Source organism: Streptopelia decaocto (genome assembly GCF_964273445.1).
Source record: "Streptopelia decaocto genome assembly, chromosome: 6".
In the NCBI taxonomy this organism is placed as follows: domain Eukaryota; kingdom Metazoa; phylum Chordata; class Aves; order Columbiformes; family Columbidae; genus Streptopelia; species Streptopelia decaocto.
Genome location: NC_138660.1, coordinates 11,587,908 through 11,612,153, shown reverse-complemented (window position 1 = coordinate 11,612,153; position 24,246 = coordinate 11,587,908). Strand labels below are relative to the sequence as shown.

At 37.4% G+C, this 24,246-nt stretch overlaps 1 protein-coding gene across 1 annotated transcript in view; it reads left to right on the top strand.

Moving 5' to 3' along the window:
* NAALADL2 (N-acetylated alpha-linked acidic dipeptidase like 2) overlaps positions 1–24,246 on the top strand; it is a gene marked incomplete at its 5' end in the record, with an annotated part of 331,247 nt that overhangs the window by 156,170 nt on the left and 150,831 nt on the right. The window lies entirely within an intron of this gene.

Sequence of the window (24,246 nt, the reverse complement as noted above, 5' to 3'; positions counted from 1 at the left end):
AAAGAGCATTGACTCCAGGGGAAAAAAAAAAAAACCCACAGGTCTTACATTACTGTGAAGAAAAAAGCATAAGGATGTATATTAATGTCTATATAAATCGCAGATTGGAGTGGAGGTTTAGAAAGGGGTGTTGCCATTGATATGGCACCATTAAGATCCATAAGGGAGCAAGACTCTGTTCTAAAATGAATATTAGAAGTGGGAGAAAAGAATGGTAGAAATGCTTCAAGGGCTGGAGCAAGTTATAGTATGGCAAGGGCAGAGTCATTTTCAAATGAAACTGAAAGTTTTAGGAACTTACTGCTGCCAGCACCTGCAGTGACCATTTTCTATACCAGCACAAACTAAGCCAGGGGACTGAGAAGTGAAGAGCATGGGAGAGTGCTGAGATGATTCATTAACTTGGTAGAGCCATGATGCTACTAATCTTTGACTAAAGGGCATGGTGCTGAGTAACTGACCGAAGGAAAAATTTTGAACTACTGTGGTTACTACTAAATGGATCTCATGACTAGTCTGAGACACTTGTAAGAGTTGGCTTGTTTCTGAATAAAGAGGGCACTGGATTAAGGAAGAAGAAAAACTTCCTTAAGGAGAAAGCTGAAGTGAGACAAATGCAGAACAGAAGTGAAGTGCAACTTCTGGCATTAAGTACCATAAACAAAGGTAGATACTTGCCTCCTCACACCCTCAGACTGGAAGTGACTGCCTCCTTGTATTCTGGCTAGAAGGAAAATTTGGTTTTTGGTGCAACTTAGGTAATTTGGATCACTGGTGAACTTCAGGCGCCATTTGCATACAGGAGGTCAGAGCAGACTCCTCCCTGATGTCCTTGAATCAGGAGGATACATAAATGTGGAGAAAGATGATGATTTTTATTACTAGTGATTAAGCAAATCACTTCTGTGACGTAGAACACCTTCTTGAGAAAGAGCAACTTGAGTTGCCTGCTGCGTTTGTAGACAAGAAACATATTCTAATAGTATAAAATGTGTGGTGACAGAAAGATTGATGAAACCACCTCACCAGCACCCAGCTCCTCTGCCATAAAACTCATCTGTGTCACCACTGTGAGCACATTAAAGAAGCCAGAGGAGGCTTTTTTTTTCAGAGAGAACTGCACAGCAGTTTCAATATCCAGCCTCTGGAAATACCATCACTGGATTCATTTTTTGAAAAGTGTTGTGAGTCTTGATCATGATTTAATCTTTTGGGGTTGAGATTCAAGAAAAAGCTGTAATTTCTGTCCTAAATTAACTTTTAATAGAGTAACAAAAGCCCTGAAGGCCAAACCACTTCATCTTTAAAATGTTCCCATATTAACATTTTTTCCACATCCATTAAATGAAGATGTTGTTCTAATGTGTAAATATCTATATTTATTTTAATAATTTACTGCCTTCATAAATATTCATAAAATTGCTTTTTAACTGTCATGAAGTTTAGAAATGTGGATGCTTGCATGTTTATGCAGAGGTTATTGGCAAGCACTTACGGATAAGGATTTACTAAATGGAAAATATTAAAGATCCCCAGAATAAAGGCAGTTTGCAAAAAGGCTTCTATTTAATAACTGTGTTAGTTTTAAATAAGTTTACTTTGGAAAAAGCTATTTCACTTTTCTGTTTTCTACACTTTTATTTCTTTTTGTCTGGTACGTTTTATGGCTAGCACATGTAACTGTGAAGATTACATTTTAAATCTCCATTTAACTAGGCGTCTCCTTCCATCCCTTCCTCCTTCCCTATATATATACAGGTATATGTGTGTGTATATGTATGTACAGAGAAATATATAGGTACAGAGTGTACTTATATGAATATATATATAAAAACTGTATTGACCAAAATGTTTTCTTTTCGGGAACTTCAACGCCCTACATATGTTTTGTTTTTAAGGACACGGTTGTTTTTGTTTGGTTTGTTGGGGGTGTTGTTGTTGTTTTGTTTATTTGTTTGTTGTTGTGTTGTGTTTTGTTTTCCTCTAGTAGAATAGAATTTTTTTCCAAGGCTTCTTAAATCTCTATATACCCATTTCCAATGTGAGTGCTATGCAATTTTTAATGATATTGTATCCCTTCCCTTCTTGAAAATTCAAGCCATAGGTATAGGTAGCGTGGATAAAAGTTATAGAAGCTCTTCTAGGCAGTATGAAGAATTTATAAGGGGTGGGGTAGGAGAAAAGCAATTGATATCTGGGAGGAAGCATAATTGTAGCAAACTTGTCAATATTCTCAAGTAATTAACGTTTTGGTTGCATCAGTAAAGGGACTTTTCGTTATTACTTATTTCCTTTTTGATTACAAACCCCTGGATTTGTTTGAATGGAAGGAGAAATGTGCTATTAGCAGAGTAAATGAGGGGACATGTAAATTAATGAGCAAAAGTAGGTATTGACTGTTCTGCATTTCTGATGCCACGGAATTTTGCAGTCCCAGCCGTAGTTCCTATTCTCTCTTCCGCTTTGATACAGAAGGTCCTGAAGTCCTACTGCTGAATCAAACACTGAATTCTTAGCTACTCGACTGTCTTCAATAACACTGAACACTTAATTTTCTCTTGGGAAAATAATTCTAAATATTCATATACTCAATTGGGTGTTTAATTGCACATTCACTACATATATTAAATGCATCCTTTGAAAAATTAGTCTAGCTCCCATTATGAATCGCTGTTTCCTGAGGGAAAGGGCTGACCATTTTATAGCAGATCTCCTCCTTTGTAGTACAATGGGCTTAAATTGAGTGAGGGAATAAATGGCTTCCATTCAAAAATGGAGGATGGCCTACTCATAAAATTTTCATTCTGGGGTTCTCTGAAGCTCTTGTCAGATTTTAGAGGTGTGAAACCCAAGCATAATTTTCTATTTTATCAAGCCTTTAAAAAGTGAGTAGTAGATGCAATCATCCAATTTACTGTCTGAGTGCTATGTCCTGATAAATGGTGCAAAGTCAAGTGAAATGGCTTTGCTGTGAGGCAATTGTCTGAGGCAGAGCTGAGTAAAGAAATCCATTGCCTCAATTTGTACCTCAGAGCCCTAAATCCACACAGCTGATTAGATATTCGTGTGCAGGGCAATAGGAAAGACTTACACACTTTGTCTTTCCATCATAAAATATAAACCTTTTAAATTTTCTCTTTCTGCAGATGCCCTAGTTGTGCTTCTGCAAGTGGTCTTGGCACTTTTTCTGCTGCTTGTGTACGGAATTATAGGCACCTCTTTCTACCTGAGCTGCTAATTGACCTGGCCCTTCAGGTTAGGTTAGCTTGGACTTCGCAAAAGAGCCATCAACAGACAAATTATCTGGACCTTTTTTCACCTTACGTGTTCCAGCACATACTGTTTGATTTCAACAGCAGCTGAGAAAAAGAAAATGGAAGATACAGGAGCTTTGATTAGAGATGAGGAGTGAATATATAAAATCTCGTCCTGCCAGAACAAGTCTATCTGCCTTTAGGTTCTTTGTGTCAGCCCTTGGAGGTGAAGCAATGCAATCCATGCCATCAGTCTGCAGAACTGCCCACTTGAACAGCTCTGCAAAGGGTAATTACAGGCCAGTACTGTACAGGCCACTTGTTTTCTACTTTGCAGAATAGAGACTAGAGGAAAACATCTTTATTCTGGCAACAAGTGGTTTTATAAGTACCCACCTCATTCTGTAGTGGGTTTGAATTCTATGGCATGTTCTGTAATAGTTACTATAGTTATTACATTAAAAGGAGTTATTATATTTTAAAAAGTTATGCCTATTGTCTGGCCTCTTTATGCTCTTTTAGGTCTTTTTTCTTATTTCATATTAATTACTTCTTAATAATTCTTCTTTTTTCCATGTCTGTGAACTGGTTTGAAAGGTATCAAAAGTCATTACTGAACATAGTATTTATGTAAAACTTTATTTAACAAATTACAACAATACATAAATTTGTTCATAGAATCAAGATCTTACTGGGTAAATCAGGATGTCACAGATTACTGCTGCTTGTGGCGCCTATTTTGCTGGTCTTTTTTTTTTTTAAATCTATCCTATAAAGTGTGTCTTAGTTAACAGAGTTAAGAAAAAATATGCTACAGTAACCCAGTGGGCTTTCTGAATAGAAATAACTTGGAGGCTGGTCCTACACTTTAGGAAATACAGCCAGGTTCAGAGCTTGATTTGATCTGCATTTGTTCGGCGTGGCTTTAGAGACTCATCTGTGAGAACTGGTTCACAAAATCATCACTTGTGGTTTACATATGAAAATCTGAATTCTGCCCATTCAAATACACCTGTGATTTGCATCGTATCAGAACTTTCAGTAGAAACATGGTTTTGCTGAACGCTGATAGCCAACCTTTTCTTTGGCATCAGTGAAACTAGGGTTTTATACTTTGCATTCTATAGCCTATGAAAGTTGTTTATTATTTTCCCTAGGGTTATTTGATGCACTCTTTTCAGATCTTCCGTAGCTGGATTTTGCAGAACATACCTGGATAAAATATGTAACTGCTTGTCCTCAGGATTTTGGAAGTTCCTTGTTGGTGGGGGAGTGAAGGAGGGTGACTTTTAGCATTATATTTTTTTATTTTCTCTATGTAATGCTGAAAAAGTTGTAGAACACCGAAGTCAAAATTTCACTTTTAGCCATTAGGGCCTCTTGATGCCTCTGCATGAATTAAAAAGCAAAACACTAAGTCCATCATTACAAATACAATTGGCACCGTCTTTGCAAGTACAGCATTAGCCACTTGGAACATTTTGTTTCAGTTGCCAAAACATTAAACTAACCTTCTGTTCAGAAGGCAGTTCTTTCACAATTAACATATTTTTCACTTAACAGGAAAAGATTGTGCATTTCAATATGAGTACTCAGGCATTTTAATTTCATCTTTAGGTCTGAGTGAATAATTCACAGACAGCAACATGCTCAACAAATTTAAACTTATCTTTCTTGTTTTCTCTAGAACTCTAAGTAAATGGCAACTTGTTTCAATTTATATGTTATACTGTTTTCTTATGCTTTTGAGTGGGTTTGTTTTCTTTTTTTTGGGGGGGGGGGTTGTTGTTTGTTTTAAAATTTTGTTTTGTTTTTAGTATTACATTTATTCTAAGCAATTTTCTGAAAGCAATTAATTTTCCATATGTGAAGTTTGAGTTGTGATCATTCGTGGTGTTTTTTTTTGTTTTTTTGCTTGGGGTTTTTTTTTGAGTATTGGTTTTGGTGCTTTTTGATATGAATGGTCAGTCAAGGGTGTTGCATAAAAAAGATCCCTAAGCTTCCTGATGTCTGTTGGGAGAGAAAACAAACGTTGCGTGATCACCGCCCCTCGAACCTTGAGTTAAAATTGGTTGGGACTGCTTTCCTAAAGTGGCTTAGGATCCCATATTATTAACCTAGTAATATTTATTAATTTATGTTAAATAATAATGTTATAAGTTACTGTTTATTAGACTAGTAACATTTTTCATTGATAGTTCCAAATTTCACATACCTTTTATATTTTTACTTACATTTCTCAGGTTTTTCATCCGATTAACAAACAAACACCACCACCCCCACCCCCCAAAAAACAAAAACACAACGAAAACGAAACCCAAAGAACTAAACAAAAGAAACCTCCACATTTGCTGATGATAGTCTTGTAACTGTAAATAATTATAGTATGTAAATTGGCCGAGATCTGTCAGTACAGTGCACAACTATGTCTGGATACAGGTAATATTTTAGATGGAGGACAGAGTTTTTGCATTTTCTGAAGGCCGGAGGAGTGTCTGCACTGACAGTTGGACCTGTTATTTATGTTTTTCTGCTGTAAGTTATTATGCAGCCATCATAAGAACTCATAAGAACTCTCCCCACGCAGCCTCAGAAGTGACCTTGAGGCGGCCTAGAGAGACCACCCTTTCAATAAGAGGGAAGCATATTTTTCACTTCTAAGTCAATCTTGGTTTTCCCTGGAGTGGGAACTGACTATATTGCCTTTTATATCAGTATTCAGTTCTGTGTGATGGTTTTATGATATAAAATGTCCACTGGGGAACTCACCTGACAACTCATTTCAGTCAGGCCTCCTACTGTCATCTCAGGGGAAAACCGATAACATTTAATCCACTTAACTACCTGACCATGGCTCGTTCCTGTTTATCATATTATAGAGTATAGAGAAAAAGGCAAGACCAAATCTGCTAATTCAGGCAATTCTTGTATACCAGGTTTAAGAAATATTTATGACAGATTGGTAATGAATTAGTCCTGTGCCTCTGACTGCTGTAGACATTGCTGTCTCTCAGTAAACGCATATGACATCTTAATTTCTGATTCTGTTAGCAATCCAGTTGATCGCATACATCTGTGATATGTTGGATCTGCTGTTCCCAATATAAGATAAATGGTGAGGCTTGCACAGGCTTTATGGGCACTTGCTGTGCCTGGCAATGCAAGTTGTCTCTGTTGTAAGGTGCTGTACGTGAGCCATGAAAATGAGACACAGAGAAGATATTTAGACTGCATTAGGAGAATTGTGACCTTTTCCTGTGTAAAAACTGTAGGTAGCAGCAATCCCACTCAAAACAGTATATATATCATTCTTATTTTGAAAGATCTAAGAAATAGTGTAAGTATTTACACAGCGCTTCACACCTGGTATTTGGGGGAGCATCTTTAAAAAATGGCTTTCGCCCTGGCCAACAAAATGGGGTTGGGAGGGTGATACAGAGTGTGATAAAAGAGCAGAAATTTTCACTACAGAGTATTTGATTTACATTTTGTTTCTTTTCAGTGTGATACAGTTAATCAGAAATCAGCTAATTATGAGAGGTTGAGATGGTACCACTTAAAAAAAAAAAGAAAGCATGTGAGCCAGTCATACCCAGAATTTTGTGTGTGTGTGTGTGTGTGTGTGTGTGTGCGCAACATTGTATATACAATGTAATTTGTTTGCAAATGTGTGTAGTGTCTTGTTTTCATCTGCTCATTTCTGCATGTACTTTCTTCTGGAAAACTTGTACCCTTTGCAAGTGTAAAGTGGGTCTCACAAATACACTTTGCTTTTTAGATGAGATTTTTTAAAAAATGATAATTTATTGATTTGTACTGTTTGCAAGTAGACCTGACTGGAATGTATTTTGATGTGAGTGCTGTAGATATTCATTGAACATTGAAAGGACTAAATCTGATGTTCCCACTCAAAGTGCTTTATATTCTTTGAAAATAAAATAGTTTCAAAGCATACAGATTCAGAAAATAAGGATTGCTTCTGACCTACCAAAAGTGCAGAATTGTTCAATGCTTAGTGACAGCAGTGCTAACAGTGGGAGAGTAGCTTATAGCTCCTATTTCTCCCTTTTTCTATTCAGCAAACAAGCAGAATAAAACTTAGAGTACATTATTTCATTTTGGGAAAACCTATGTGTTAATGCTCAAATTAGTTTAACTGTTAATATGACAATAAAAGTTTATTTCTCACTAGAGAGATAAGCTTTATACAGTGAGGTTTCCAGCATTCTGCTCTTGCTCCAGAACATGGAAGCACAGCCTTATCTTTAAGTGCATTAGAAAACCATTTATTTGACGAAAAGAGAATATTTCAGTGTATTGCTTAGTGTATTTGACAGGACCAAGTCCCCGTTAGCAAAAGAAGACATGTCTGGTGCTTATTCAGGTGTAACTCATATGATGATAAGGTCATGGCCATAGCCTAGTACTGTTATTCTTGAAATGTTGTTACCATAAACTGTCATGGTGTCATGCACAGACAGTCGCTCATCCAGAATTATTGTCTGCTTGTGGCTTCTGTCAAGAAATTCTTACTGACCAGAAAAAAGTCTCCATCTTTATTATGAGAACATAACATAAGAAATGTCCTCTGTCAGCCTGAAACCCTTACCTGACATGGCTCACGCTTAGGGGAAGTGTATGAGTTACAAAGCAAATACAAAGTATTTTTTTTTTTTCTTTGGTCCACATTCCTCCAAAATGGCAGTAATTGGTGGTGTGAATTCCTGAGGTGGAGAATGTGTCTGGGCTGATCTGATTATCAGCATGGATATTCCACGAATGGGTGTATTCTACTTCTGACCCCGTCTATACCTCTACAATATCTTGTGGTGGTGAGTTCCACTATGTACATACCTATGATTTCTTGATATAAAATTGCACATTTGGGAAAGTATGTATTTAAAACTCTGGCAATGCTTTACCACTAATTACAAACCAAAACTGGATATAGCAACCTACCCACAAAATATTTCAGCTCTAGTCTACAAGTGAACACACCAGAGTAAATGACAGAAATCTGAAGTTGCCAGCTGCGTGCTGGCAGCTTGGCCTCAAGATTAATAGACAGTATAACAGGAGCTAATGCCTCAGAAGTCTCTGCTCCTTAACCATGTAATACCCAAGCAGATTCTAAACTTGTTTTCTGAAATTAATTGATTTGTCTTATGGCCAAGATGTATTACATGATGATTTGATTTGCCTCCGAAGATGTTTGTAAATACTAGGAAAAAAGACATATTTAACATAGCTGTTGTCATATTCTCTAACTATACTCCCTCCCAAAAAAAACCAACACAAACCAAGCATATTTAAAGGCAGATGTGTATTTTGTCCTTCAAGAGGAAGCAACACTTCCTTTTGTATCTTCTTGACTTAAGCCTTTGGAATGGTACCACATTAACATTTCAGTCAATTTAATTACCAATGGTACACTTTCATATTGGAAATCAGTTTAGTAACAATTGTTTTTGGACAAAGCTATATATCTTGTGTCTTGAAATCCACATATGCCAGTTTCCTGGCTAAAACCATCTGGAATTTTTATGCTGATAGATAATACATGATGTTTATTGCTTTATGAGATTTAGAGGAAGAAGGATGATGTGAAGTGATAATGTCAGTAATACAAGTGTGATAATATATGGTTTTGAATTTTACTGCTGTCTGAATAGAACTCTTGTACTTACTGGTAAATTTATGTGTTATAAATGAAGCTGGACAACACAAGCTGCATATAGACCTAGAGAGCATACGGTTATGGAAATCAATCATTGAATAAACAAGCAATATACTTTAGTATTTTCAGCAATACTAAAGAGTAGAAATACATGGAGGAAATGGCATAGGCAAAATATTTTTAAGTAAAAAACAAGTATTTTATCTGAATTCTTCTAATACGTACTTCTTCTGCTACTTCTGAGGCAAATAAAGCAGAGGTTATCTTATTATTAAAAAAAGGCTTGTATATTTCTCCAAGTATCGACTTATCAGCATCATTACAGTTCAAATCCACCTTCTACAGCTATCTGTGTGATCCTAGAAAGCTTCATATCTTCTCTTTGCATCTGTCTCAAAAGTGGGGCTTTTCTCTCAAAAGGGAGCCTTTGGACCGAACTACATTTATCACAGATTTGTAAATTCAGAACTGTGAGTGTAATTGAGCAAATGGCTTGAGAGGATTTATCAGATTTTGTATTGTCACCTGATCTCTGATCTCAGTTGTGTACCCCTGCTGCCTTCTGCTTGCTAGGAGAATATATCAAAACATATTTCTTGAAACATTGTGTTTCAATCAAAACATTTCAAAGAAGCATACAAGATTTCAATGTGGGACATTTGGTTGGTTAGTTGGTTTTTTGTTTGTTTGGTTTGTTGTTGTTTTTTTTTTTTTTTTTCTCCCTAAAAAAATTTTACCCCCTTCCCAGGTTAATGCTGCATGTAACAGATAAATCAAAATAACTTCATTGACTATTTTGTTGTGGCAGAGCCAGCCAAGTAAATAAGTTAATCCAAGACTGATCATTAGTTATCAGTGCCTTCTGGAAAAGCGCAGCTTTTTTGGTCCCTATCAAAATTGCTCAGGTCTTCAGAAACAGCACATCAGCAAGTGTTTTTAAAGATGCCAGGACCAAAGAATGGAAAAATCTGGGCTTATGGTTGGAAAGCAGACATCTTCACTGGTTTATCTCAAGACATTCTGCCCTCATTTTGCAGTCAGTCATAAAAGTTCTTTCTCCAGCTCGAGTAAAATAACTGGTTTGTTCTAATGAGTTGTACTTATCCACTTTTCTAGAAACCAGAAGGAACCTGTTGACTTAGTGCCCTGTTTTACGGTGTATATGTGTCCATTGCCAACTTGTTGACATGGCTGCTGGAAGAAGGGTTATGATTCTAAGGGTTGTACAGAGGTGGGAGTACCCACAAGTTGCTACACAAATGCTCGGACTCAGATCCAGAGAAGATGGTAAGACTGGAAATTAACATCAGTGACTGTGACATGAAATTAATAGAAATGTTTTTAAGGCAGACTTCAAAGTCTTAAGTTATTTTCCAATTATCAAATATTATCTTATGGGGTATGCAGAGCTGAGCTGTGTTAGAGAAGATTTTTACTGTCAGTTGTATTTTAAGCTCAGTATCTTCATGGAATATCACATGAACAGATTATTCTCTTCAGAGGATAGTTTAGTAGATGCTGGCAAAAACTCAAAAAGGTAAATTAGACTTTTAAACCCCTGTCATTCTGCTTTAAGTATCTTAACAGAACTGCTTAGCTATTCAGTGTTTTCTATTGGCATATAGACTCTTCTTGGAAAGACAGGCATTAATTAATTTGCTTCTCTGTTGGTCTAAGTGGCCTCTATTTCTACAATTGATGATTCTTTATGTACTTTGTCTATTTTAGGATTAATCTTTACCATTTAATATTAAAAAGAATCCTAACTTTTTAATGTATATTAAACAGTTTTCCATCTCCTGGAAGAATTAGTTTTGCTACACATAGAAGGGTACAAAGTCTGAATCTTTTAGTTTCTCATCCAGTTTAAGTTAACTGAAATTCAGAGTGTTGTGTTGGTGTAAAGCTGGTGTAATTCAATGCAGCCTTAGACACAATGATTTCAGTAACTATTAATATTCTAAAGAGAATGGATGTAGGTGGATTTTCTGTTAATAAGTGCTCCAAAAGTAAGCTTGCCGTGTAACTTTGAACTGGCTTTCTTGGCACCTTTTTGACCAGTTTCAAGTGATGGTAGGTAAAAAGATCAGTCATCACTGCCAATCTGTCACCAGAGAAGGGAATTAATGAGTGAAAACAGAAATTTCTGTTTATGCTGGTTTTACTGCTTGCCTCATTTGCAAAGATGTTGTATGAGAAAATGCTTGTCTGAACTTCGAACTATTTGCTGATTTTCTGTAGATTCCTCTGCTGTGCTAAACACCAGGGGATAAGAATGTCTTCTTCATTTTCTGGGTCAGACCATTCATTCATCTTGTGAGTTTTTATTTTTTTTTTCTTTCCAGAGTAAAGTTGTATATGCTTTAAAGATTTTTACTGAAAATTCTGTTTCAAGAAAAAACAGTGGTGTAACAGAAATTGATTGATCATGGGCTTCATTGTATTTCTTTTTCTTTTATCCTCTAACTACGGTATTCCTTGTTTGTCATTTAAAAGTCAGTTCAGTGAAATTCTAGGAGCTGTAAGTGGTGCTAAATCTTTTTAGTGGGGCCATTAGAGGGAACTGTGTTTGTTTTCAACATACAAGGTTTGAAAAGGTATTTTATTTTGGTCTTTCCTTGCCTTCCCTGAGAAATTGTCATGGAAAGACAAAAATGACTTTAGTGTGGCTGCTGTCCCTGACTTCGACAAGGAGCAGAGTGACAGGGAGCAATAGTGTTGCTAACGCATCTTTCTTAACCACCCTTTGTATGACCTTGTTTTGGTATTGGGGTCTTCCTTTCCTAATCAACCCTGACCATTCTGTAATCACTACATAAAAAATGTTTGACAGTGAGTTGGACGTATTTTTCAGTTTGTGTTGTTCACTTAGTTTTTTATGAGAAGGCAAGGGCATAATTTTGGGTTGATGTACATGGACTAGTTGTATACTAGTCTTATTGAAGAAGAGCTGGGGGTTTTTGGTTTCAACTTCTGTTTTTTTTTTTTAACTGATGGTGAATGAATGCCTGTGTAGCGCCTTGTGACTGCCAGACTAATACAACTGCCATCCCTGTTCTCATCAAGTGCGTCAACCTTGGACCTCCTTCATGTAGCTCTTACTACTATTTCATTTTGGTGAAATGGGCTGTTTAGCAGGTCACAGGAAGAGCCAAAGCTCTGTTGTACTTTTCTGCTGAGTTGAAAACAGTGAAAAAGAAAGGACCTAGGAAAAAACAGGAGCTCCAAATGTTGACTTTTTCAGCTGTTGTGTCTTTTGTGTAGTTTTCCTACAGTTTTGCCGTACCCAAATTATATGTGGTACTTTGCTTTATTACATATTCAACTGTAGACCCTGCTGTTCAGTATGAAAGATATGCTCATGATACGTTCTCTGTAGTACAGTTCATGAATAAGGTCTTGTGGAAAAAATTCTAGTTGTTGAAATGTGAGCCAAATTTTTAATTTTGGGATTTCTAGGAGAGCTTATGGGTGGAAATTAGTACTGATAATTTATAAAGAACTTTTATTGCTAAGTTTTTTAATAACTTCTTTAATATTTATAGTTTTCGAAATAACTTTATACACTGGGGTACATTCTTTATGATCATTTCTTTTATCATTACTGGTTTGTGACTGTTTTTCTAATAAGGAAGATAAATAAGTTCATTCTGAGTATTGATTTACTTAAAGGCATGCTAACCAAGTAGTTAAACACTGTTCTTTCCCATAAATGAAAGTAAAATATTCATCAACCAATTAATAATATGCAATTTTCCTAGTTGATATATAGATACGCCTGAGGCTTACACGTAGCATACTCTATATCATTATGTGTTCCACTTAGAAACATAAAATTAAACCAAATGTAAATTTCAAACTACATAACAATGTTATACAGCATCTAAAGAGACTGTTATATTATGTTCAAGGCATTATTTTAAAAGCATTAAACCTTGATGCAAAGTAATACCCCAGAAAATAGTTGAGCAGAGAACATGTTTTTTACTTTAAAAGAAATAGACTAGCTTTTCACAGAATCTTCCAAGATAATAATTGTGAGAATAGTAAGTGAAAAGGATTTATTTTTGCATAGGTCTAATGAAGGCAGTTGTATTTTAACAATCTAACAGACTTCCCAAGCAGCAATTGCTTGAGGCAGCAAATGTGCCTTAATTAAAAATCTGTGGCTGGTTGTTATGTGGGTTGTGAGAACATCTGTTAATATCTTGATAAATACCATGTAACACCTACACTCACAGACCTAGTAAAGGTGAAAATCTTACTTTTATCTCAGAGATGGCTGGATGACTTGAGCTGTTTGCATTTCAACATTACTAACTTCCAGTGTCAGTGGACACCATGTGGTGTTTATGCAAGTAGGTATTTCTCTTTCTGCTTAGGTACTTCCTTAGTCTTACTGATTATTTAACTCTTAATTTTAGAAACATAAATTGTTTTTTCCACATTGTTGCCTCCATTTTTGTGTGTACTTTTGCTTTGGTTGGTGGTCTGAAGCCATTAAATATCCAAATCCTACCTTGTTTAGATATTCTTTTGTGGAAACCATTCATAAATGCAGGAAAATAGGTGGAATTAATGCAGAGGTTGAGTGAATAATGGTAATGACACCCAGAATCCCCAGGAGCAGTTGTAACACAGCTGAGGTAAATTGAATGCACAAAAGAGGACACTTTCCTGGCTTTTAGGTGCATGCAACACACAGACCTCTGCTGTTTACTATGCCTGACAGTGTGGTACATCTTGTATTAATTCTTCAGTCTTCCAGCCCACCTGCCGGTTCTTATAGCAGATATAGGATAGGAATTTGAGGATGCCTTTCTGAGGTTAAAGTACAAGTTGCCATCCCTCCTATACTCTGACTCCTATACTATGACTTACAGAACTACTTAGCTGTGTGAGTTTCCCTTATGGGCAGAGGACAGTGGCTGTGGCAATCTGAATGACTTCAGGAGTCTGATACTTGCAATGTAAACTGAGATATGTACCTGTTCTCCCCCTGTCAGAAGGGCTGCTTCTCCCTTCACCTGGAAACATACACCCATGTCACTGATTTGTATTGCATATAACCAAGAAATACAGAGTACTCAACTCTGTAGGTTGAAAGTGGAAAAAGAAGCCTGATGTGTGCTCACTGATATTTGGTTGCTGGCAGCACTTAAGTAATACACTTTAGGGTTTTGTTTTGTTTTCCTTCTAAGACTAGTATGACACTGCCTTAAGATTTTGTTGCTTGACTCATAAATGTCAGAGTACGAGAATAACTCAGTTACTTAATCACGGGTAAGTATGTCAAAACTCAGATTTAGGTGTCTGGTTTGTGACTTCAGTTGAATATATCTATGGCAAATGAATAACTAACTTCAGTAAAGCAAAATTATAATTAATACATTCTTGATCTTTAAATTTTCCTGCATGCTGTCAGGTTACCAGTTTTGATGTGACTGTTCTGGGATGCAGACAGCAATCCACTGGCAGTGGGTTACAGTCCCAGTCTATACCAAATGGACAGCATCTCACCACTGGAACAAATGCCAATGTGAACATGCTTCCCCACAGCCACTCACAGTGGCTTCAATAACTCTCTCTGGGTCAGTCTCACTTAGAATAGCTGGCTGTGTGTTTTGAAGACAAAACATGGAAATTGTGATCTATATTTTTTTTCTCAAAATATCTGTTCTTTAAAGAGCAGAGAATTCTCCAAAATGAAAAATGCAAATTTATCTTGGATGGAAAGTAAAGGTTAAATGGTCAAGCAGCAATGATTTTAAACAGGCACATTATATATTTAATAGCTCTTAACGTAGTGACAGGTAAAATCCCTTATAGACACCTATTTGCACTTTATTTGTGGTACTGTTTACTGAGTGAAAAGGATTACCACTCATGACTGTAATCACTTCTCTTTTGGATGACACTTCAGAGTTCAGTTTGTAACTAAAAAGCTAAAAACAAGACCAGTTGCTGCATCTAATGGGGGTTCAAGTCCTGTCCTCTGTGTTAACGCAGGGTGGGAGCCTGATCTGCATGTTGTTATTAATATAAGGCTTAGGGTACTGCAGTCTGACCTCTGCCTGTTTAACAGCATTCACTTAGTGTGTCGTTATTGCTGTGGTTAGCTGAAAAAACACCACATTTTCCTAAACCAAGTATAATGACAACCCTCATCTCAGGGAGACCTCACTGCCAGCAGCCCTGGCCATGAGGAGGAGGAGCCAATGAGTTTGACTGCACCAATGAGGAAACACTCCACCCCTAGCAGGAGCGGGATTGGCCAGGCCGGGACATGTATGCTGGCCCACATAATCTGTCTGGCAACCCAGAAGCTTCCAGAAGGGGGGGTGAGGTGTGTCAGCCCTTTGGGGGCGCTGGGGTGTGTTAGGGCGGGAACCACCACCAGCAGTGGTTGTGACAAGGGCTGATCTTTCACAGAATTACAAAATGGTTGGGGTTGGAAGAGACCTCTGGAGATCATCCAGTCCAACCCATCTGCTAAAGCAGGTTCACCAGAGCAGGTCGCACAGGAATGTGTCCAGGTGGGTCTGGAATGTCTCCAGAGAAGACTCCACAACCTCTCTGGGCAGCCTGCTCCAGTGCTCTGGCACCCTCAAATTAAAGAAGTTTGTCCTCATATTTAGATGGAACCTCCTGTGCTTCCATCTGTACCCATTGCCCCTCATCCTCTCATTGTGCACCACTGAAAGGAGTCTGGTCCCATCCCTCCTTGGCGCAGGGGAACCCATATTTGCCAGGCGAGGTGCCAGAGTGTTCTGTGGACCTGGAGGTTGCAGCAGGAAGGTTTTGGATTCTGCATGTCTCTGCCTTTCTTGTAGAAACCCAGTCTGGTGAAGTGCAAAGGAAGCAACAACCTCCATACGTCCTGCCCTGAGGGTGAGTCATGAGGCAGTTCAGCACCGTTGCAAGCAGCGGGCAGCGAAGCCAGGTACTCCAGTATGCAGCTAAGCTGATACAAACAGTTGGTCTGCATGAGTTGTTTCACTTGATTTCATGCCTGGGGTATCTCCTGGCTGGGAACTTGCTGCTGTGTTCAGCAGTGGTGAGGAGACGTGGATGGCGGAGATCTGAGACCTCTCTGGAGTTGGGACTAGGTGCCCATAATTATTTTCATCAAGGGTACAGGCTGCTGGAACAGTAGGTACAAGCTCCTCCCAGAGAGACCCTTCTGTGCCCTGCAGGGGGTGCAGGGCGGTGATACAAACCTGGCACTGTGGCTATCTGAATGACAAGTGTTGGGAACAGATTTTGTAAATTGCAGCTGCTGGCTTTATGTTATCTTTCTAGTGGTACGTAAACAAATAAATAAGAAGAAGAAAAAAAAAGGGAAATTGACAGATTTTACTCAGGCTTGCAACTCTATTGTCTGTTTGGTGAATTTGGGATTAAAAGTTCAGTAGAATGCATAAAATATAACTAAGGGTCTAATCACTTAATTTCTGATGATTTACCAAGATTATAATTATAACTTTGTGTAATTGTTCTTTGTATGATGGATCTTCAGCTCTATCCTCTCTGTAATAGAGTCTAAACATAGACTGAAATAACCATAATCAGAAACAACAGTTTCAGTATGAACAGGGAAATGCTATTGGCTTCTTGGTGGTTGCTCATCTGGACATTCATCCAGTTTTCTGGATGTTTTTAATGTTTACTGAATATTTAATGATACTTACTATACACACAGCACTCCTCTACATTTTTATTTAAAAGTGAGTAGTATTTCTTGAAGATATAGGAATGCAATAGCAGTATGAAAGGCTTTGTATTGTATACTCATCAAATAATGAAGCATTTTTTCTGGACTGCAAGCAATTCAATTATTTTGTTTCTGAAATAAATTAAGTAAAGCTTATTGAGTCCAGTCAGACCTTGTTTCTAGGGAATTGTAGTTCAATTTCATTTTTAATTAGATAGAATGTTGTGAATTTCTTAGCACTGGTAAGCAAGATCTGGCAATAAAATATGCACTCGATTTGTATTAAAAGTTCCTAATATCTAGTGCAGGGAACTGGCTGTATATCTAGCTTATGTTTAATTGTCCAAGTACCCTATAGTAAAAAATTCCATTTTTAAAAACTGCTGATGTGTAACAAATAACTTTTCTTTGATAAAATGGCATAGAAGATGAGCAGAGAGCAAACAAGAAAAAGTATGGGACGAAACATTCATTTCTTTGTAAGCTTAATAGCACATTCAGCACCATGATGTTAAAAATGTTGCATGCAAGAGCTACAGGGTTAAACCAAACTGCTTTTTTTGGTTTAGAGATTATGGGGGGGGAAAAGTCCTAAGAGGTTTTTCCTCAACCATTACAGCTGTCTAGAGGCTAGTGCCTGGATTTCTAGTCAAACTGGTGGACAACAGGCTGAATTGTGATTGAGTGTTATACACATAATTCCTTTTGTTGGTGTGAGTTTCTCTCAGCCCTGTACCAGAGAAGCTGCTGCTCTTTCCATGTGTACCATGATTCCCAGTGCTGATTACCCATCTTGCATTTTCTTTTCTTTCCCTTTTCTGTTTTCTATGGCTATATAGAATTCTTATCCGTGTTCAGACAATGCTACTGGGCTTTATCTGGATACAGGTAGCTTGTAGGAAGTTGAAATGTGGCACTGTCACAGACAGCATCCCTAGCTATTGGGAAGAACTTCCAGCAGGGATTTGGGCAAACAGCATCAAAACATGTGAGACATGTTGGAACATATTTGTATTTGGGGGTTGTTGGTTGATTGGTTACCTAAGAGGCTGAAAAGGGTCAGCTATACATAGGTGAACGGGTAACTGGTATAAGAAAGGTGTCTGTGGGAAGGCTTGGTATGTGTGTTTTATTGCATGAGAGCTTGGTTGCTCCTCCTACTGCAAGAACATTTGTAGTGGGGCTGCGTGTTCCAAGGACAACCCATGTCCACATCTAGAGCAAAAATGGAATGAACTATTATAGTATGGAGATTTAATATTGCCCTGAATTGATGGGCTGGGAGTGTAGAAGTCTCTGGCTGAATTGAAGCCTGTCTGACTTCCCGCCAGTATTTTCCTTGTAAGATAGTCACAATAAGGGAAAATAACTTACCTTATTCTTTTACTTGTAAAAGCTGATGTTCATGAACCTTCACAAATCAGTTAGTTCTGATTTTAAAGTCTGCTGCCCTTGAGTAGCACTTATCTGACAGAAGAATGTAGTTAAAAATACAACTGATGGTAAATTTATGTACAAAGTAGCTCTTACTCTTCACTGACCTACAGCCCCATCACATGCAGATTTTTTTGGGATTAACCTTCTAAGATTTCTTGCTTTTCCTTCCTGTTTTTCCTCCTGCATTCTATAGGACATCCAGGAAAGACAAGAGGGAAATATCTCCTTAGAAATATTTTTTGATATAAAAAATAATAAAATCCTGAAAATTGAGAATGACAATTTAATTTTGGAAAGTGATTAATAAAAATGTCTTGAAAAAAATCTTTGGTATGCATGTCAGAGTGTTTCCACGAATAAATGCACTTCATACTATCGTTTCTCTGATAGTAAGTACATCAAAATTCTAAGGTCTTGCCATGATGCAGAGCAAGTATTTGATTCTTTATTGTTCATATATATGGCACCATATGTCAGGAATAGTTTAATTCCAATGCAGTATGTTTTCCACCTTCTAAAACCTTTTTGGAAACAGCCTGTCACTTATGAGATCACCATTGTCTGCATGTCTAGCTTTTTGAAGTTTCATGCAGCCTCATCCTTTTCCCAGTCCCGTTTGTTCAATATAGCAGTAGTGTCATTACTTAGACAAGGGTGGTGTTTGAGCCGAATAGTAAAGCTGTGTTTCTTTTCATCATCCCCATATAGTCAGCCATTAAACTGACTGTGTCTTCCATCTCTTTTACTACCTTAATGCAGCACCTTGAGGATTGATCAGCAGAAATCAAAACCTCTTTAGATAGTTTTTTTGCTACAGAATTATTCTTTTGAAAACTGTCCATAGATCTCTGTGATGGGAAGCGTAGAAGCATGATTAACTGCAGTATTAAAAAATTAGACTGAAGCCAACCTTTGCCACCTTACTTGTTGTATAAAAAGCTAGATAACGTGTATCTATGTGTATCTGTTTGTTTGGGATTTTGTTTGTTGGGGGGGGTTGTTTGATTTGTTTTTTTTTCTGTTTGTTTTGGTTTTGTTTGGGAGGTTTTTGTTTGTCTTTGTTTGTTGGGGGACTGGGGTGGTGTCTGTTTTTCTGCCTTGAGTCATGTTTGTGTTACCACTGCATCTTCCAAGTGGCCTGTATTATATCCATGATTGAGAGGACAGTGGCATCTAACTAAATCCGCAGTGTGAAAAGTCTTATTTTTCTACTCAAGCAGTCTTTTTTCAGAATTAGAAATATGTTGTGTCATTGAGGTCTTCGAACAGGTTAAATGGCACTTTCCCCTTGCTTGGTAATTTTACGTACTGCCAATTAGTAAAATGAGATGGGAGTTCCTCTCAGAGTGTCATGATTTTAATTGGAACTTCAGTAGAAAGGAGTAATTACTAACTTGTAGCCTGTCCAACTAGTAAAGCTGTGTCTCAAATTAATGAACCATGTCTTTTGCTTGTTGCACTACGAATTGAAAAATGCAGCGGTTAAAAACTGGTTACTGTTATTTGTCTAATTAGTGCTGATCATACATTGAATTGTAATGACAATAGGAGATAGAGCTTGTACGTTTGATTTTGAACAGGGTAATATGTAATAGGTACATATATGTATTTTTTCACATATCTGATCTATTTATTTCCTTCTCTGAAATATATGTATTGTATTGTTGTTGTACTAATTAGTTTTTCTTCTTTAAAAAGTTTTATTTCAATGCCCCATATTTATTATGACTTTGAATATAGAATTCTACATGCATTTTTGTGTGGATTACCTAGAAGGGGCAGAGAAAAGAGGATGACAGTTATAAACAGGCAATTAATATATAAGCAGGAATATTCATTAAGTTTTTATTTTACGAATGTGTTATGTCCAGGTTTTACTGTGTTAGTACCTGAATGGACTTGTAATAAACAGTGCCATTGTGAGTTGGCTTTACGAAGAGAAAGACTCTTGGCCTGCAGTTGAGTGGAAGAGGTGGGATCCTAGAATAGTGACATGATCCACTGTGAATTTTGCCATACTGTCAGTAGCTGATATGTAAAGGCCTTTATTGTCTAATGAACCGTCATGTCATTTACTGATGCAGACATAATGTAAAATACCATTTTTGCAGTTTTGTGTGCAGACCTAAGGAGTGCAAACTACCCTGTTAAGGTTAAAAAAATCCCATGCTTAAGCATTATATAAGTGCCTATAGCTAAGGCATATTTAATGTCTTTGTTTAGGGTTCTGCTACTTTGCTAGACACAGACATATTTTGATATACTTTTTTTCTAACGATAATATTGGTGAGAAGAGTTAAGGAAGAAGAGAAATGCTTGCTTAATTTACCACTTAAAGCTGTGATGTCTTGGCTTCCCTCTCCAGAGAATCTCGGTTCCTTTTTAATTATTATGACTTTGATTTATGAGTGAAATTTCCAGGTTTTCATACAAATAAATTCACGGAGTTGGCTATATAATCTTCATCGTACTGCCATTGCTTTGACTCTGATTTACACAGGAACCTCGTTCTGCCATGTTGTAGTAATGCAGTAGAAAGGCCTTCAAAAACATGTGAGTAGGTTCAATTAACAGCTTCATACTACCTATTAATGTAGGTATCTGTGTAAAGGAGTGAGGATACAGCCAAGATATAGGCTTTTATTAGTGTGCTGAAGATGACAACTACGTTTTGAGGTACTTTTGGCTTAAGACAGCATGGTGTGCTAAAGGTCTTTTTGCAATGTAGACTTTTAAATTAAGCTAGCATAGTATTGAATGTACATGATAACTAGGTAATAGAAAAATCTTAAATGCTGTTTTGCAGCTAGTTTGTATTGTTCTATTTACTGATAACATTTTAACTATTATGTAATGATTGAAAGTTGGAATGCTTATGTAATATGGTTGAAAGCAGAATTAGATCTAATAAGAAAATGTCACTGGATTTCTACTGAAGCTAGTATTGAGAAGTAAAATCTAACAGAAGGGAACATATAGTAAAATTAAGAGGGGTTGTTGTTGTTTTTTTTTTCCCCCCCTCACTAGTGTTTGGTTTATCATATGCTGAAAAACTCTTGGCAATATATGTACAAATGATGAAATCCATTTGAAAGTTGCTGTATTTTAAATTAACTTTTCCAGACATCGCACTACTTGTTTACCTTCCATGATGACCAAGTCGCTTATTATATAGAACTGCAAGCCAATATATCCTTTACTGGACTGTATTTCTTTATATAATGTATCATTTGAAAAAAGAACAGGTTGTTCCGTGGGTTAGTGAACATGCTCTTCACAACTTTTTTTCTTGAGGTTGGATTTTGTCATGTCTAATTTGTGGTCCAAGTTTCTGTATTCTTTTCCATATGTCACTCTCTCTCTTGTGATTTGTTATATGTTGTTTTTTTTTTTTTTTTTTCCCTTTCCACTAAAGAGTAAACTCTCCAGATTTTAATAATGCCTACTCAGTGTGGTGCATTAGCAGGATCTGACTCTTGTCTACTAAGTATCCCATTTTCATTGAACTTGCAATAATATACTGGGATATTTCCTCCTGTGAAATAAATCTTCTGTGCCAAGTAATCAGTGGTTCAATCATTACTGTGGATCAAGACACATAAATGGACAAGCATAGAAAGCAGACTAAAGAAGTCTTACAGAGGTGATATTTATCAGTAATGGGGCTGGTATTATACCTTATAAAGCAAAGCCATTACAGCTTTAGGGGAGGGATAAAGAGGAGAGAGAAGAGATGACCTTCACCAGGAGAGAGAAAGGGAAGACAAACCTCAATGCTGATACTGTGGCTGTCTGCACATATAACACCATGGCTGATTGCAGAGAGGCTTCACAAAGATGGAGAAGTGTCTAGACAGTGGCACAGCAAGGTTCTCAGAAGGTTTGGCCACATTTTGGAACCACTTGCAAATACAGTGGGAAGAATTGCTAATAATGAGAAGCTATTTTAATATGCAATTGGTAGTTTGATAATTACCTGAATCATCTTATTTTCTGATGTATTCACATTCATTGTTAACCATCGGTTCCAGGATTACACAATGTTTTGATGCACCTCATCAGTTGATCATGCATTAATACTTTATAAATCATTTGTAAACAGAACTATTACTGGGATTCAACTAAATGGAGAGAAAAGATGCCATGCTCATTTAATTTGTCTTTCGGTCATTAGGGTCTTGCTGGATCAGAGAAGAAGATGATAGGGTGTTTTGGTGTATTGAGAGAATAGTTTAGGAAGCTCTTTCTTAGCTATCTCTGCACTCTTACTTGCTATGATCCAGATGAGACCGAAGTATGATGTGCTTTTCTGCTCTCTGCCCAGGAAATGACAGCTGAAATTCAGCCCCAGATGTGGCGCCCATTAATAGAACATCAAAGTAGTGCTAGTGCAGTCAGGTTTTATTTTCAGCTGGAAAGTGAGAGTTCGTAAAAAGTTACAGGCCTTGATGTGCATGTTTTTCATCTTATTCTCCATGGTTAGCAGGTAACCAGACCAATGTGCTCTCTGGACAAGAATGAAGCCTGATGATCTGGTTGTTCTTATGCTTTTTGATGCTTGGGAGGTGCTAGGATAGTTTCAGCTGGGAAGGGGAGACCAGGGGAAAAGATCTTCAGGGAGGCAGACTTAGCTCTCGGCTGAAAGCTAACAAATACAGCTTGAGGCCAGTACCTGCTGCATTGCTTCCCTGTTCTTAACTAGTCATTCGAGGACAACTCTTACACATTATGCTGGAGGCTGTAGTCACTGCTCTTTGGTAGGTTCTCATTCCAGCTTCCAGATCACTAATGTAACCCCCTGATGAAGCATGAATTCAGGTGCGCACTAGCCTAAAGGTGAGATAAAACACATTAAAAAGTCAGCTGTGAGAAGCAGTACCCCTCTGCTTCTTGTTGCTGCTTCTTTCCAGTGAAGAGTCATGCTCAGCTTCATTATTTTGACCTAACAACCTTTCTGCCAGTACGTTTGTGGCCAAAGCCCAGCAGCAAAGCTTGGCTTAAATGTAGAGTACAGACCAGCTCTCTGTTACCTATGTGTCAATGCGAAAGAGAACTGTTTCCTGTGCATCATTCAAGAGCTGGTGTGGTTAAAATGAAGAAGTAGCTTTGCATTTTCCTCGTCGAGCAAAACCAAATTCTTCAGACTATTGCAATCTGCCTGTATAAAGAATTTGTTTTGTTTAGTCTTCCAGATGAGTTATCTTGCTCTCCTGTCCAGAAACTTTATTGTGTTATTAGGGTGCCTAAAGCTGTTGATGTTATAATTATTACACTTTACGTTCAAGCATTACCTTATTATATAAGAACCTCCCTGAGTAAAATAAAGGCTTCCAAAATCACTAGTCACTACTTAAAAATGTGTCTTTTCACTGCTTCAGCTGCATCGTCTTTAAAAGGCAACGTAATGGTGCCTTATGGTGTGCTGAGTTTACAAGGCTAATCTGTCCCCAGTTACAAGACAGAGCCTTTGATAGAGCAGTGTCTCGTATTAGATTAAGCTGAGTCCAGAATGTTTTATGGGGTGATTTAATATGCTGGATTGAAGGAGTTACTGTTTTTTTTAAGTGACTCTGAAAAATGAAGATTTAAGCAGCCATAAGCAACAAATGGCTAACAGTGAGCACCAGCATGTTTTCCTGTCAAGTGTTCCTGCTGTCTTCATTTTATTGAGATGTTTGTGGCTCTGGGAGAAAGACGAGGCATCCAGCCAAAACCATAAGGAGCAGATTCTGCTGTTGGTTGGTTCTGCAATCTAGAAATAATCCATTGATTTGAATATGTGTGTACTAGTTTACCTGAAGGACTTAATCTACAATCTTTCTCTAGCTGTGTAAAAAAAAAAAAAAACCAACATTCAGTACCTTCCTTAGATTCCTTGTCTTAGAGCACTTTAGGGCTATTAAGGCATTGACTTAAGATGAAAATGGAAGCAACGATACTCATTTATTGTAGGCGTAGTTGTGATGTCACAGTTGAAATCTAAAAAGTAGCAATTATAGCTGAAATCTGAAAGCTGTTTTGTAGTTTCATATGTACAACACAACTTCTTACTGGAAGTTGTAGCCATGGCTGCAGTGGTTGCTGCACTTTGTGAATAAAAACCATGTAGTTACCACCTCTCAGTGAAAGAGTAATTTAATAGTGATTTTTGTTAAGTACAGTTT